We start from the raw sequence: 17,050 nt of genomic DNA on the forward strand, positions 1-17,050 counted from the left end.
TAGGGATTGGGCCTGCCCTCTGCCACCCGGGAGCAGGCCTAAGCCAGCAGGTCGTTATCTCCCGAGGGGTCCCAGACTGCGAGAGGGCACAGGCTGGGCTGGAGGAACCCCCTTCCCCCCCCGCCCCAAGTGCACAAATTTTTGTGCACCGGGCCTCTAGTATATATATAAAAGCCTAAGCAACGGAAAAACCGAATGACTGAACGACTGGTCGACTGGTTGCTATGACATGCACTGACCACCAGGGGCAGATGCTCAATGCAGGAGCTTCCCCCTGGTGGTAAGTGCACTCCCACCACTCAGTTGACCGACCGGTCCCAGCGGCCCACCAGCCTGGCAGTAGCCACTCACTCCCTCAGTAGTCCTGCAGGTCCAATCTCGGGAGAATGGGCCAGGCACCAACAGACCAGCACCACCAGCAAGATCCCAAAGGCACTACAGCCACTTCTCCTACGTTCCGCAAGGAACAAACAATATAACAGCAGCCACCAAGTGGCTCCCGACAATCGACCTGATTGTCAGCGGGACAGATCCAGGTCCCAGGCCGACAAGGGCGTCCCACCACCTACCTGCCTGGAGGGCTGATTATGTCCCACCCACCTCAGGAAAGGGCGCCATACTCAGGGCTCACAGCTGGCGACTGCCAATTGGGACTGACAGGGCGCGAGCCCTCTGCAGGCACAGCAGGGCTGGGATGAGCAAAGTGGATTAGAGCATCGGATTGTGGACTGAAGGGTCCCACGTTTGATTCCAGATAAAGGAACATGCCCGGGTTTCGGGCTCCATCCTCAGTGGGGGGTGTGCAGAAGGCAGCCCATCAATGATTCTCTCTCATTGTTGATGTTCCTATCTCTCTCTCTCCCTCTCCCTTCCTCTCTGATATCAATAAAAATCTATTTAAAAATAAAAGGAATAACCAATCACATGATCATCTTGAGGTTCAGTAGCTAATAGTTCAAGTCCACTAACCATCTGATAGCAGCCATCAACTAACAAGAAAAGCAGAAAACTAAAGAATCTTCCATTCAGTCTAATCAACAGCAAAAAACAACCTTGGATACTGAAATAAATGACATCAATTTCAATATATATCATTTAGTTACCCAAGTGTCCCCCAAAAAAGAGTAGCCATTTGCTTAAAGAACTGTTAACTATATTCAAATCCAAATAGATACTACCGAAACTAACATGTTGATCAATAATGCAAAGTAGCTCACTGGTAAACTTAAATTGAAATATATATTATTCATGCCTGAATTTCATTGCCACCATATCACCAAATAACTTCAGGACAAATAGCATTGGCTAAGTATTCTTTTAGAGAGCAAATAGCATTCACATGTGCCAATTCATGGATCTATTTCTGAACCATTTCCATTTATTTTCCTTTCTAATGGGTACTCCGGTGTTTACTTTCCTTTTGAACCTGTACAAGTCCTGCCAAATGTCTACAAAGCTGTGAAATTAGGGGTATTTAGTTAATGGCACATTTTCAGAATTAAATAAGCAAAGCTGCCAATTTTTACTAACGTTCATTAAATTCTGCACGTAGAAAAGAACCTATTTTCTATCTTTCTCAGGGTATTCACATCCTTGCAGTTCCGTGTAAGTAGAAAATTTCTATAGTTTAGAAAACAAAATCTAAGAAGCCAAACTATCATATACACCAAGAGTTGCTTTATAAAAAAAGAAAGAGTATTAAACATCTTGCCAGCACTATTCACACCAAATTAGTAATTCACCTCAGGCAATAAGAAGGGGAAAAACTAAAACACTCCCTATCACCAACTATGAAACCAGTAATTCCCAAGGTCAAAGGAGTCCAGAATTTACCACTGCTAAATAAAAATTCTACATTACCACCACAATATAATACCACCCCTTTCAAATTTTATTATATTTTTTTAAATTCTCATATAGTTAAATTGACCATTTTCCCTCTTTTGGTGTACAGTTCTATGAATTATAACATACTTATGTTGTTCGGCCAGTAATTTCTCAAACATTTTTTCTGCATTGTACTATTTCTCCTCCCCTTTTGGGATTCCAATGTTAGCCCATATGTTGCTGGCACACGGTTTTCTGACGCTCTTTTTTTTTTCCCTATCATTTTCCTCTTTATTGTTCAGGTTAGAAAATTTCTATTGACCTATTAAGTTCAGTGACTCCTTCCTTCATCTCCATTCTGCTATTGAATCCATCTAGTGAGTTTTTCATTATGATTATTGTACTTTTCAGTTTCAAATTTTATTTGGTTCCACTTTATCCCTTTTATTTGTTTGCTGATACTTTTGGCTCAACACTTGTTGCAGGGATATTTGCAATGCCTTTATCATCCTGGCTGGTTTAAAGCCTTTGTCAAATCATTCCAACATCTATATTATCTTGTCAGTAATGCCTGTCATTGCCTTTTCCAATGTGTATTATCTGTTGTTCTTTGCATACTGAGTAATTTTGGATTATATTCTTAATATTTTGAATAATATGCTATGAAATACAGAATCTTCTTAAATCCTATGGAGTATATTAATATTTCTGTTTTCACAGGCAGTTGATCTCATCAATTCTTGGCAACTTAAAGTTCCAAAATACTTTCTGTAGGTTGTGATATCAATGTCAGTTCAGTTTCAAAGCCTTTGCAATGCTATTTGAATTTTTCCTATGGGTGTGCCACCCAGTGGTCAGTCTGCATGCAACCTGGGTGAAGTTTTATCCCAAATCTGTTTTCAAAGGTTTTGAAATGCTAATTAGGATCACATTCTTGCATATGCATAGATGACAGGTAAGCCCAGGTGTTTGTACACAACTTCATGGGTTTCTTTCTCAAGCTCTTTTCATTTTCTCCCTGGCACTTTCCAATTTCCTGAGGATATTCTTTTCTCTCCTCCAGTAAGGCACAGTGGACTTCTACAACTATGCCTGTCTCTGCACAAACATTGGGAGGACAGACTAAAAAAAGCAATGAGTTTGCCTCTGCCATCTTGGAACCACTGATGCATCAGAGTGCTACGGGTTCTCCTCCCTCAGAGTTTTGGCTCCTAGAGACACCCAATGCAAACTGATGTCATTACTATCTAGGTTGTGAAAAAATAGGGGGGAAAAAGGAGAAAAAACAATGGCCAGCCCCAACTCTGAGCTTTTCAGCTTTTCTCACATCTCAAGCCAGAACTAGAGGGCTTCTGAATCTCATTCTGTCTATACCACCACACTCAATTCCAGGTTTCTGGCTGCAATGAGGTAAGGTCAGAGGATCCTAGAGGTTTGGTGATATTTCAAAATCTGATGTTCTTTTGCAATGTGCCTGCTGATATTTACCATGCGTTTTGTGCAGGTTTTACAGTTACAGTCAGCTGTAAAGAAAGGATGTTTGTATTTACTCCATGTTATCCAACCAAAAGATACTATCCTTTTTCAAATAAGTAAAGAACACTACATTTCCTGATTTTAAATTCTGAGTTATAGGGCTTATTAGCTTAATGAAATTCTCTAACAGAAGCCAGGTCAGAAGGACTCAGAAGATTTATTTATTTACTCCCCTAAACCTCAAGCCAAACAATTCTTTTAGCCAAGCTCTTGGCTACAAAGGTGACAGAAACATCACTGACTAGGCACTTCAGCCAAATGCAAAGAAGTGAGTGTTTATCTGAGTTTTATAAGACCACATCAAGGCCTTAGCCATCCTGACAAGTGTCAACATTCTGAAAACAGGAGTAGTCCACAGCAGTGTAAAAGTAAAGGTAAGAAGTAGAAAAACATGGAGCTAGCAGCATCTGGTTTCTAAGACTCCATAAAAACATTTCCACGTTGTTTACTTCATGAATACAAATAGCCCTATTTATTCTATTGAGGTTTAATTGAAAACTCTATTCCAGAAATAATCACTCACATTATAAACAATGGCAAATATTTAGCTGCCTTAAGGCTCTATTCAGTCCAAGTGGCAAAGCAAGTGTCTGGCATCAACCACAGTATCCCCAAGATCAGGCAATTGGTTAGACTCCATAGTCACCCATATGGCAGGATTAGATGAATAAAGAAAAGTTGGTCAGTCCAAAAATATCTAACACCAACAGCTGCACTGTCTAAAATCCCACCATAGTTAGTTACTCAATTCTACAAATGTGTACTGTGATTATGTACATGCTAGATACTATGCCACAGGCTGATTAGAAAATTATTGTCTAGTAAGTTGAGTTTTACATGTAAATAATGCAATTAAGAAAAAGAAAATGAATTATTACATTATATTTTAAATATGATTACCACTACGTAAAAAAACAGGAAAGAGGAGGAAGAGAAAGGAAAAAGAGAGAGAAGAGGAGGAGGAAGAAGAGGAGAGGAGACGGGGATAGAAGAAGAAAAGAAAGACAAAGAATAAAAGGAAACATTGAAATTTTTACAGTGTTTCAGCAGAGACAATGGGTAATATTTGTCTGATATTTTTTTCCTGTTCATGCTTTCTAAATTTACTTAATGAATGTAATCACTTCCAAAATAAGAAGCTTTTATTAAAAATAAAAATAAAAACTGTATACACTTTTCATGTAACCCAGGTGTCCCATTCCTGGGTGTTTACCATACAGAAATGAAACTTATGTTCACACAAAAATGTTCATAGACAGTCTAATAATATTCTCCAAAAACCATAAATAGCATAAATACCCTTTAACACAGATAAAGAACCTGATACATCCACATAATGTGACACTACTCAGCAATAAAAAGGAACAAAATACTGATACATTTGACAACATAACTGAATCACAAAGATAATATGCTTAGTGAAAGAAGCCAGTCTCAAAAGATTAAGTACAGTATTATTATATTAATGAAAGTTCTCAAAAAGATAAAGCTATGGTAACAGAGAACAGATTAGTGGTTGCCAGGGATTAAGAAGTAAGGAAAGGGGAATGAAACAGCAAGTGTTACAGAGGATGGTAAGCAACTGAAACAATCATATGTTGCTTGTGGGAATATAAAATGGTACATCAGATAACTTTTACCAGTTAGAAAAGCATGGTGGGAAAATGTTAGCAGAAGTCTTAGGAGTCATCTGGTCTTCCCTTCTAGTTAGCGCAGAGTCCTACCAACAGCATGCTAGGTGGATGGTTATAATAAATCAGGAAGGGAGCACTCACACCTCTTGAAAGAATCATTTTTACTGCTGAAACCACAATCTCTTGGAAAACTCTCTCTTAAATTGAGAAGAAACTGCTCTTCTAGAGCAGGAGTTGGCCTATGGATGAAATCCATTCCATTGTCTGTTTTTACAAATAAAGTTTTGTTGGAATACAGCCATGCCCATTTGTTTACCACATACTGTCTATGGTTGCTTTCATGTAACAATAGGCAAATCAAATGGTTGCAACATAAACCCCAAAATATTTATCAGGCCCTTCACAAAAACAGTTTTCCTACCACCGTTCTAGAGGCACACCAGAAAAGTCTTTACCTTCTTCTATATAGCAATATTAAAAACCAGTTTTAGCCCCATTTGCTCTTGTCTTTCTATCCCATTTACTCTTATTCCTGTTACTTTTGTTCAGTAGTTCCTATCCTAAACATTCTAGACACTACACTTGATGAGTGACCTCTTAAAGTATGAAAATTAATTCATTACCCATTTAAGATGACAGTGGAACCATTAGTACCTATGATTCTGACACATTTGATTTATACAGTTTAAGGTTTTATTGCTGACTCACATATTTTTTTGCATGTATATATTACTTTTATAAATAAAAACACTGTATGAGGAGATATCCACAAATTATTTCCACATAATCTTTCTGGATCTGGAGACCAGGCATTATTTCAGGTATTTAAAGATCCTAGGGTGATAATTTTCTCTTTTTCTTCACTTCCTGTAGGCTATAATTCTATTCTATTACGTTGTTTGATACATTTGAGCCTTTCAGTTTAAGGATTAGTCTCCTGAATGAAACAAAATTCCGGGAACTGGCTCAAGATTAAGAGAGCTATGAAAAAGGAAGTAGGAGGGTGCCCAGAAGAAACCTCAACAAGTGTAATGTCTTGAAAAGGGAAAAGGTTTATAAATCAGACAGAATGAGGTTTGATTTGGGCTCTGTTCCTTTTTAGCTACTTAACACATGATCCTAAGTTCAAAAGAAGATTAAAGATATACTGAATTAGCTAAGCATTATCTTAAATATTTGATTAACATAAAACATACCCCAATATTCTGATGTAGGACTCACCTTTACTTAGTAGCCATAGGCCTCTACCTAGAAGAACCACCTCCCCTCCCTTACCTATCCCAAGGGTGAGCTTCCTGACTAGTGTGCACATTTCTTGACTATGTGGAGCTAAAACAATAATAAATCTGCCAACACTAGTGATTGGCACTATTCTTCCAATCAGGTCCTGGAACGGTGTAAGACAGAAATTCTGGGTATTTTCTTTGAAGTGTTGGAAAGCTCTTTTGGCAGCTGCAGTTCTAAAGCTATAAATTCTAATCATTGCATCATTAATAAAGCTGACATTTCAATCTTCATATGTCGCTCTCTTGTGTCTTATTTTTCATTTGGTTCCAAATTCAGGATTAGGATCCTTTTATTGAGTGTTCCACATTGCTCTTCTTCTTCTTCTTCTTCATTTAAAAAATATATTTGTATTGATTTTTACAGAGAGGAAGTGAGAGGGGGAGAGAGAAACATCAATGTGAGAGACATCTACTGATATCTGTTGCCTCCCTTAAACACTCCGACTGGGGATCAAACCCACCAGCTGGGTATGTGCCCCAACTGGAAATCAAACAGGTGACCTTTTGGTGCTCAACCAACTGAACCACACCAGCCAGGGTTCACACATTGCCCTTCTTGCATAGGTCACATTGCCAATGCATCCTCCACAGTGTTCAGATTGTTTCTTTAAAGTATAATAAAAACTAATGCATTTTATTTGCAAAGAAATAAATTCAAAATCTTCCAGATTTGTGTTTTTCATCCAACTGACCTTTCAGTATGGCAACCAAAACAAATTTTTAAAATTCTCCAATAAACATAATATTTAACATCTCTATACATCAAGAGAAAAAGGGAAAGCCTCAATATCTTAAAAGAGAAGAAAAACCACCTGGCATGACACTGTGCAAATTATTCCACTCCCACCTGTACAAGCTAGAAATAGTAACCTGTTCTCTTTTCAATTCAGAAATTCCATAAAGTCAGGATATTACCACGTATTTCCTTCTACTAGTCCCATGACCCAACAAGAGAGGTCCCATCCAAGAAATATGATCACGAGAGTCTATTATTAAAAAAAACAAAAACCCCACAAATTTCAAACTATTCAGAATCACAGTTCCTACAATTCTAGGCCAAACCTGAAAAACATAGTACTAGTATAATAAATATAAGAATTTATATCTACTAGGTTTCAGTCACTGCAGTCAAGTCATATAAAGACCAAAGAAGTCACTTCTTTGTAAAGAACAAGACTTTTACCCTAGATGCTATCCTAAACAAATGCGTTTTCCTACTAGATCCTAAGGCATGAATCTTATTCTGAACAGCATTCCCAAATTGTTTCCTCATGATTGGTGAGAATTCTGACCGATACCTGGTATACTAAGCCACTGTTCATACCCATGTTTCCTGTCTCACCACTATTCTAACCTGCTACACTCAGGGGCTTACCCCTGTCTTTGAATTTAGTGTGACACTTTGACCTCATATTGACCTTTAAAGCTAAAACTACTTTAAAGGTTTTGTCCCAGCTCTTGGGTCTAAGTCTGCTCTTTACTGACTCATATTGTGCCCAAGAGCTAACAAGATGCTTAAGCTTTCCATATTTGAAATCTTAAAGTTTTCTTTTTTTAAAAAGAGAAAAAAACTGAATTTTTTGTTAGCATGAGTCTATAGTTTTGTTCTATGTGGGGCCCAAAAGAAGCAGAAATGTCCACCCTCGAAATGCTTAAGGAGCGAACACATGGTGAAAGAAGTAAACATGAATTAGTATAACATACTATATCAAATCTAAAAAAACTACAAGGTGATATGTGTTTTACTCTGGACAAATCCCATCCACTTCATTTAACACAAAAATTAAAGCTTATTATCCTTAATTTCAAAAATGATAGATTGCTCCAGGACAGCCATACCCTCAGGTTCCTATCCACACTTAGTCATCCTTTTCCATGAAGTCTTCCCTGATTAACTAGAAGAAAGATTAGCATTGTTCCACCTACACATAGTCCAAAATTCTTCCATGTCTGCCACCTGAAATAACATGCTTACCTAACTGCCCATATAGAAAAATAAATAATCTATTTATTTAGTTGTACACATTTCCCAAGTGTTATTCAGCTTAGCTGGCTGTATTAGCTTTGAATAGGATATAATGGTTTTCTACATTGCTTGTCTACCTTTAGTTACTTGAACACTTGGAAATTTAATGTTCGAGGCAAAATATAACCTATGGAAATTAGGCAACAAGTTACAAAATAATAGGTCTCCCCCTCACTACTTCATTTTTTTTCAAAAGGAAAAACCACTTTTTAAAAATAGACATTGCTACTAATACCTCAGACTTTGTCAGTTCCAGTCCTGAAGAAATAAAAACACGAGGTTTACAACATATTGAACTCTATAAGAAATCCTCAATATGTGCTCAATACATTTGTCTCTACTCCTACCCCACCCCCCAAAAAAAACAAAACGGCTCACCACTTATCTCCTCACTACAGTCTGTTAATAACATTGGATTACACACATATGGCACACAATGCCTAGGTTTTTTGGGAAATTCCTATTTTATCTACCCTCTTTCTACAAGGATGTCAATGTACAATTAAATATAATTAAATTTTTGTAAGTTTTTAAGACTGTGAAAAAAATGTTGTTCAATACACATTGTCAATATATTTATAACTAAAAAGCAATCCCTCTAAAGACAGTAGGCAAAACACTTCTGAAACATCTTCAATATTGCCCACTAAAAAGCTGTATATTGACTGTGCTGGCCACCATAATATGAGAACTCTGCCTTCTTTTTTCTTAGATGGATTCCTAAAATTTAAGTTGCTATCAGGCTATCAGTTCCTCCCCTTCTTATCAATGTACCAAACTCTAAAACAGTTTGGTCTTGATTTTCTTACTAAAGACTCATTAAAATAAAATCAATTTAATTATCTCCTAAACCTCCATCAGTATATGCCTTCCAACTAATTTAAGAATTCTACCCTCACACTTGAGCATACAATCAGAAGGCCCCCCCTTACCAGAAAAAAATCAACAGTGAATGTGGCTTATCCACATCACAAGTTGAACAATAGCAATCTCTGTTGGGGTTTTTCTGGTTGGTTTTTGTTTTGTTTTACTTTGTTTTCCCAATGATTACCTTTTGATTGGCTTTCAAAACCTTTAGACTCAAAGGCAAAACTTAACAGCATGACATCAGCCTCTTCCTGGGCATCCTTGCATGCCATAGAACCTGCATTATGCAGAGGCTTGCCAAATTAATCTGGTATCCCTTGCCTTCTCTCCCAGATTGTATTATCTGACAACCTCTTATTCTGGGTGAAGAAGAAAATTGTGTTTCATGTATATTTAAGTCCAAGTATGTAATGTGGTGCCGCAGCCTCATTGGGAGAGTTCAATCCAAGGGATGACTTGTGAAAATCTGCAGAACAGGTCAACGTTCATGCAATAAGTCTAGATCTCACAATTCCTAAAGTTGTTTCCAGTTTTTTGATGATTTCTGGCTTTTTTGTTGTTGTTGTTTTTCCACTATTATCAACAACCCTGCAGTGACCATCTTTATACATCTATCTTGACACACTTTTGCAAGTATATTGAAAGGAAATAATGTTGGGTTAGAGATGCTAGAGCAGGTCTCTATAAACCTTATCTTAAAAGGAACAGATAATTATTTTTTTCATTTTGTAGGCCATATGGTCTCTGTTAAAAATACCGAATTCTGCCTTGTAGCACAAAAGTAGCCACAGACAATACAAATACAGAGAGTATGGCTATATTACAATAAAACTTTATTTACAAGAAACAGGCAGTAAGACAGATTTGGCCCCAAGGGCTGGGGCAGTAATTGGTGACCCTATACTAGAGGTAATATACATTTAAATAACAGTGCCAGACTGAAAGTTATATGCATTTGACATTTGCATTGATAGTCAAACAGATCATTTTTATTATTTTTTTTCAAACAGATCATTTTCAAGTAGAGATATGGGGCCCCTAAATGGATACTCCAGAGAGAGAGCACCAATAATCTCTCTAGAACTGTGAAGGGACTGAGATTTTGCCCTACTTGTAAACTAACAAGGTAGATTGTCAGGTTCATGAATGAAAGCAAAGGACATGAGAATCCTAAGTCAGCAACAAACCTCTAGTCAAATCCCATGATAGAAACATGAATGAGCCCAAATTGATGTCTGCACACACAGTGGGTTTACAGGAGAGGAGATCTGAGTTTAGGGAACAAAGTCTTTTATAGTGAGCAGTGAGCATGCCCTACCTTTGCTCTGGAGAGAGATGTTATCTCTATTATACTGAACAGTAAACATCCCTGCCCTTTGCTCCAGAGAGATACACTATGTCTATTTTCCAAGGCTGTTTACTATACAAGCATCCTTAAAAGGATGGTCCAAAACAAAGGCAGTCAGTGCCTCTGCTTGCAAAACATGCAGCAGTGTAAGAGGACTGTGGAAACTTACCCCCAAACTATGTGTTCCTTGTTTCTACACTATCTTGGGCTCCTGGCAAATTTTTCTAAAGCATTCCACTCTATCAACCAAGCTGATTAATCTGACCAACAAAGGTAAGACCAAATCTATTTAATTTGTCTTAAGAATCAAAACTATAAACAACTCGAAGCAGCAAGATGAGGTCAACCTGCAGTACTGACCACCAGGTCTTCCAGGATCCTGGGCCAAATCTGCTGGACAAATCCCATACAGAGGGTCTACTGTAGAAATCCAAGTGTCTTTATCCTTATGTGTCTGAACTGACTGACCTTTCCATTTAGACCAAATCATTAGTCCAGCTATAGGAATATGTACCAGCGATTACATAGAATCTGCCTTATAATCCACCCGGCCCACAAGGAAATCCAAGGAAATCCTATCACCTTTAAGAACCCTGTCCAGTGACTTGAGGCTGACCTGAATACCTTCTAGAGACGAGGTAGTATCACTGATCACTTAGGCTAAAGTCAGGGATCAATTTCACAACACCTAACCTAATCCATCCTAGGGATAACTGCCTGCAGAGTACATGTAAATAATGAATCAGTCATCCCTCTAAGAAGGTCCCCCAAGTAATCAAGGTTAGCCTAATGTTGGAGAGATCTCTACAATCATTTGAAAACTACACATTTCACTAAATACCTGAAGATCTCTTACAATTCCCCAATGGTGCATGTCACTCTATTTTGGGTAAGAAGGCAAGTTAATGCCTGGCTTCTATACAGGAAGTACAATGCCAAGAGTGCTTAAGGTGCCCATGGAGAGAGGGCTATTTATAATTCTTGGAAGTCCACAAGTAGGATCTCAATCAGTCAGGGCTACAGGCTGACAGTGCATCAAATGTGGCCCTCTGACAGGCTGCTGTGCCTTAGGTTTCTCAATTTAGTTTTAATCTAGTCATTATTTGGAGACTACCTAAGAAAAGTCAGTTCAACCTGTCCTGTCTGTCCAAACATCAGCCAGGAGGCATTCAGCCACTTCCAGGAATGGCTGAGCTAGGGCTACTGGAATGGGGGCAGGGAAAGCATCTGGAGGTTTTGGCAGGTGTTTTGTGTGGCAGGTATAGGAGTTGGGGCCATTCCCTGCTGTTTCCAATACAATACGTCCTTGGGTTACATCGGAGATCGGTTCCTGCGGCACGACATAATGCGATTTTCGCCGTAAGTCGGAACCCACTTACATAAGCACCTACATCACTCACATGGAGCACATACACAGCAGTAATGAAGTGAAACAGTAAAAAAAAAATTAAAAGATAATTCCTGACCTTTACTTGTGGTAAACAACTAATAAAAAACATAAAGCACATATGTACATACGTCAAAATGACGAAACTTTTTTTTTTTAATAAATAAATGGGAGATGGTGTCGTAACCACAAAATGACGTACATCGAGTCCGACATAACCCGAATACTGTCTGTACACTTCTCAGTAAGGCTAAAATGAGTGACAATCAAATCATGGTCAGAACCATCTGGAGTGAAGAGCAGAACCAGTTAAATTTAAGGCACTTGGAACAGTTTGGGAGCACTGCAACAAGAAGTTTTCCTTCTTGAGGACGACTCTAGGGCAGTTACGAAAGACAAAAATCACTAATGTCCTGTCCCATCGCATTCCTTTCCCTCTCTTCCCATCCCCCCTTACTTCCCAGGACCTAAGGTATTCCCACCCTAAGAGCCAGGGAAAAACCCATGTGATCCATTCCAGTAGCCATAAATTAAACGTTTATCTAACTATTTCAGACCTATTCTCTTCATATGGAAGAGTAAAGTACAAGAGAAACAAAGGCATGTTTTTAAAATTAAAAATTCCAGAGAACTATTATCCACCCCCTCCACTTTGACTCATATAAGCCATTTAGGGGGACTTTAGAAATACTTCATTTTGCTGAAAATACCTAGTTGTTAAGCCCATTTTCTTGCTGCAAAATTCTATTATCCCCAAAGTTTATAACAGCGCCTGGCACACAGGAGGTACTTAATATACATACTGAATACATTAAAATCAGAAGCTAAATATTATTGCTTTATCCTCTCTGCCTTCCTAATATACTCCATTCCCACCCCACCTGAGACAAACTAAATGCCTCACAACAACCAGAGAAATCAGGATCAGCGGAGCCGCGAGGCCTCCCAGCACCAGGATCAGCAGAGCAGGGCCGATCAGGGGGTTGGGGCAGGTACAGCCTACAGGGGGCAGCGCCCCAACCCCCTGATCGGCCCTGCTCTGTGCGTGACAGGGGGTGGCGCCGCAACCTCCCCATCGACCCTGCCTTGAGTGTGACAGGGGGCGGTGCCCCAACCCCCCAATCAGCCCTACCCTGAGCATGACTGGGGGTGGCATCGCAACCTCCAGATCTGCCCTGCTCTGAGCCCGACCAGGGGCTGCACCTAGGGATTGGGCCTGCCCTCTGCCACCCAAGAGCAGGCCTAAGCCAGCAGGTCGTTATCTCCCAAGGGGTCCCAGACTGTGAGAGGGCATAAGTGGGGCTGAGGGTCACTCTCCACCCCCCGCCCCGCGCCAGTGCACAAATTTTTGTGCACAGGGCCTCTATTATTTAAATAATTAGCAAATGAGGCAACAACTATTTTCTTTACTTTTGACTTAGAGAGAAAACGACTTCCCTTATAAAAGAGATCAATTTTGACCAACTATGAATTAAAAGCTTCTGCAAATGAAAGTGAATTGATTCTGTGTCTCTCCTTCCTCCAATTCTTTTGTCATGTCAGTATTAAGACAGACTTGCTTTAAAATTTTGCTTTTATAAAAATTTTCTAAAGAATTTTCAATTTTTTACTGAGTTAGGTTGCATGTCTTGTATTTAAGCCTCAGAGTTTACCAACTATGTTGTCTCCCATTAGCCTACTTCTGCTTTCCCACCAGCAAATAAAATGAATACTACTAATGTTCTCACTGGGTCCAAGTTTTACACTTTATATATTTCCTGGCCTTCACTTGTTGTCAAGGAGTTTATAAGGATGGGAGGGAAGCAGGAGGAACAATCAAGTAAAATGAATACTGCATGCAAAAGGAAATAAAATCAGATATACAAAGTAAAGATTTAGAACTTGCTACTACCTCTATGTCAAATATAGTAAGTCCTCACTTAATGTTATCAATAGGTTCTTGGAACTACAACAAAATGACGAATAAAAAAACCAAGTTTACTGAAGGCTAATTGATATAAACAAGAGTTAAGTTCCTATGGCATCTCAAAAACATTATAAGGCAATGACATTATTCAAGAATCTGCTGTATATGAGCCAGGCACGGATGAAAATGACATCTCCTTGGGACCTTGAACTTCATGTAGCACAGAACAAATCTGAGTTGAGAAATTTAGAGATGTCCTACAAGAGCTTGATTGATCTTTGATTATCTATAACCCTGATTTATGTTTCTCTCTCTCTCTCTCTCTCTCTCTCTCTCTCTCTCTTATCCCTCAGCAAAGAAATCAATTTAATGCACTTATAACACCCAACAAAGGAAATATTCAATTAATTCTTTGTAACGTTGATATCAAAACTAATGTTGCATACCAGAAACCCATCATCCTCATCTTTGGCTATGAATCTACAGAATTCTTACTAAACAGGGATAATTGGTACTGGATTAAAAAAAAAATCCACCAAATGAATCCAAGTAAAAACAGGACCAAATTTTCATAATAACTAGTGAAAAAAGATTTGCTTAGGACTTTAATTTCAAAATAAAATTATTTTAAAAAGACCTTATGTCATTCTATATCACAAAATTTAGGTCATTATTATGGTCATGTGCTAATTCTGAGGAGAATGAACAAAATTGGAGAGAGGTCATAATTTTCAATGATACTGTATAACAGCATCCTTCACTTCCTAGCTGACTTTCAGAACATTATCTAAACAAAAGTAATTTTTCAACCAAGGTTCCTCTTAATTCTATGATATCCAAATCACTTTTTCCTAAAGCACCAAGTCACTGAATCATTCTCTTGGTAAATTTCTCTTCTACAATTGTTAACTAATCTATCTCTGTCACAACCTCACCCACATATAGCTTTGCATATGACTGAAACTGTTCTCCAATGGCCCTTTCATGAACTTCATGACATACAGCACTTTTGCATTATCTACAATTTTTCTTTATGCTCAGTCTGTATTCTCTCACTAGAGAGCAAACAAGGTTTTGGCTCAACAGCCATGGCTAGACAGTCTAGCTGAGGGATATGTTTGAATGGAGATGATTTCGTAGGTAAATACTCTTGGTCAAGAAAACATTTGCTTCCTTATCCAAGCTTTATCCATGGAGACCTAGGATTACGAGCACTTATATAACAAGGACTTAAATACAAAACTGATGCCCAAGGGATTTAAGAAAACTTAAAATTAAACTTTCATTAATCAAGATTATTTGAAAAGAAGTTGTTTGGTAAAAATAATGTGAGTTACCATACATACCATAAATAACATATTTTTAAAAATTACAATATATTCAAAAATATTGTTTAGAGGACTATTATTTTAGTTATATCACTTTCCCTGATAATTCAGAAGATATATCTCAATCTGTCAGCACCTCAGACTTGTTTTTATGTTAGTTATTACACATAGAAACCACAAAATTCTAGAACTGGAAAACACATTAGAGATGATGGAACACCACCTCCTCATTTTACAAAGAAAGAAACTTAGGTCCAGAAATATAAACAGTCTTGTTCAATATTGACAGTTCATAGCAGAGCAAGGGAACTTAATGACTTCATAGAACATAACTACCTAGAATAAGAATTGACTATAGTTATCCACTACCCTACAGCACACAATCAAGTTACTTCAATCCATGGAAAGTGGGGATTTAGTGAAAAGCTTAAAGGTTGGTTAAATTTCTCATATAAAATGACCTTAGAAAATAGGTTCTTCTTGTATAAGTAGTGGTATACTCTAGAAGTAGTATACTATTTTTATTTTTATTTGTTTTTAATTGATTTTCACAGAGAGAGTACAGTAGAGGGAGAGAGGGGAACAACCATGTGAAAAAGAAACATTGATCAGTTGCCTCTGGCATGAACCCCGGGGATAGAACCCGCAACCTGGACATGTGCCCTGACTGGGAAAAGAACTGGCAATCCTTCGATGCATGGTACAACATTCAACCAACTGAGCCATACCGGTCAGGGCAAAGAAGTATACTATTTTTAAATGGTGATCTCTCAAGGTCACCATAAATCTAATTCACAATCTACAATTGAGCCTCTTTTCTCAGATGCAGTGTTCATGTTACCTGTTGGTTTTTCAGGTGTGAACATAATAAAGGATTAATTTGAATCAATCATTATCCACAAACTGCTAAGTATTATGCATAAGCAGTACAGTATAAGAGGATCCACAGACTATGCCTGCTTTATTTTACCTGGTTAAAGTTGAAGTTTTTATAGAGACACTGAATGGAAACTGAGTTTCCCTTTAGATTGACACCTTGTCAGTCCAAAAAAAAAACAAACCTCTTAGGAACTTCTCTTAAGTCAATTAGTTTTCTTTTCTGATTGGGATATATCTGTGTAGGACTTTAAAAATGACGTGCTTGACTGGAAACTGTCTTTTGCTAATCAGAGTATTCTGTGCTGTGTCCAAAATATGCATGACGGGGTCAACTAACTGTAGGCAATCAACATGGATGGATGTCTACTCAGAAATTTCAGATTTATGAATACAAAATATGTGGTAAGTGCATTCTATTTCTGTTCCAACAGACTTGACATGTTAAATAAGTTAAACATTAATTGTGACTGAATATGATTTTAAGGGTGCTCACTTAAGGAAGAAAAAAAGAATGTTATTTCTTTGAAGGCATATTCCCCTTTGTGCTGTTTTCAGGAGAGTGTAAAGTAGAAGTGTCTGTTTTCTCATGGGGAATGTAGAACATTTCCCGCACCATTCATATACACAACACTTTCATCACCATGTATTTGCCTATAGAGCCAGCTCCCATATTTTCTCTCTTGTATCAATTGTGTAAGTCACGTCGTGCTCTAGGTATAACTTCTTAATGTAGACAAAGAAAACTCTGTACAAAAGGACTGGGGAAAGAGATATGCTCCTCAACCTCAAAATACCCATATTCCAAGTTCAAGGCTCACTGGTCCTTCTCTTTCTAGAAATGGTTTCATGTTTTCCTTCAATCCAGACAGTTAATGATAGGGTGGTTATAATATCTTTCATACCTTTACCTACTCTTTTACTCCTATGACTTTCCAGGAACAGCGGAAATCCTTCTCTTCTATATTTTCCCTTGAACTCTTTTTTTAAAATATATATATATTTGGAAGCTTTTTTTTCTTTTAATTT

General features: G+C 38.0%; 1 protein-coding gene across 3 annotated transcripts in view; it reads right to left on the reverse strand.

Moving 5' to 3' along the window:
- TCF12 (transcription factor 12) overlaps positions 1-17,050 on the reverse strand; it is a 364,778-nt gene that overhangs the window by 263,871 nt on the left and 83,857 nt on the right. The window lies entirely within an intron of this gene.

The sequence above is a fragment of the Myotis brandtii genome, unplaced genomic scaffold, assembly GCF_000412655.1.
Source record: "Myotis brandtii unplaced genomic scaffold, ASM41265v1 scaffold242, whole genome shotgun sequence".
NCBI lineage: Eukaryota > Metazoa > Chordata > Mammalia > Chiroptera > Vespertilionidae > Myotis > Myotis brandtii.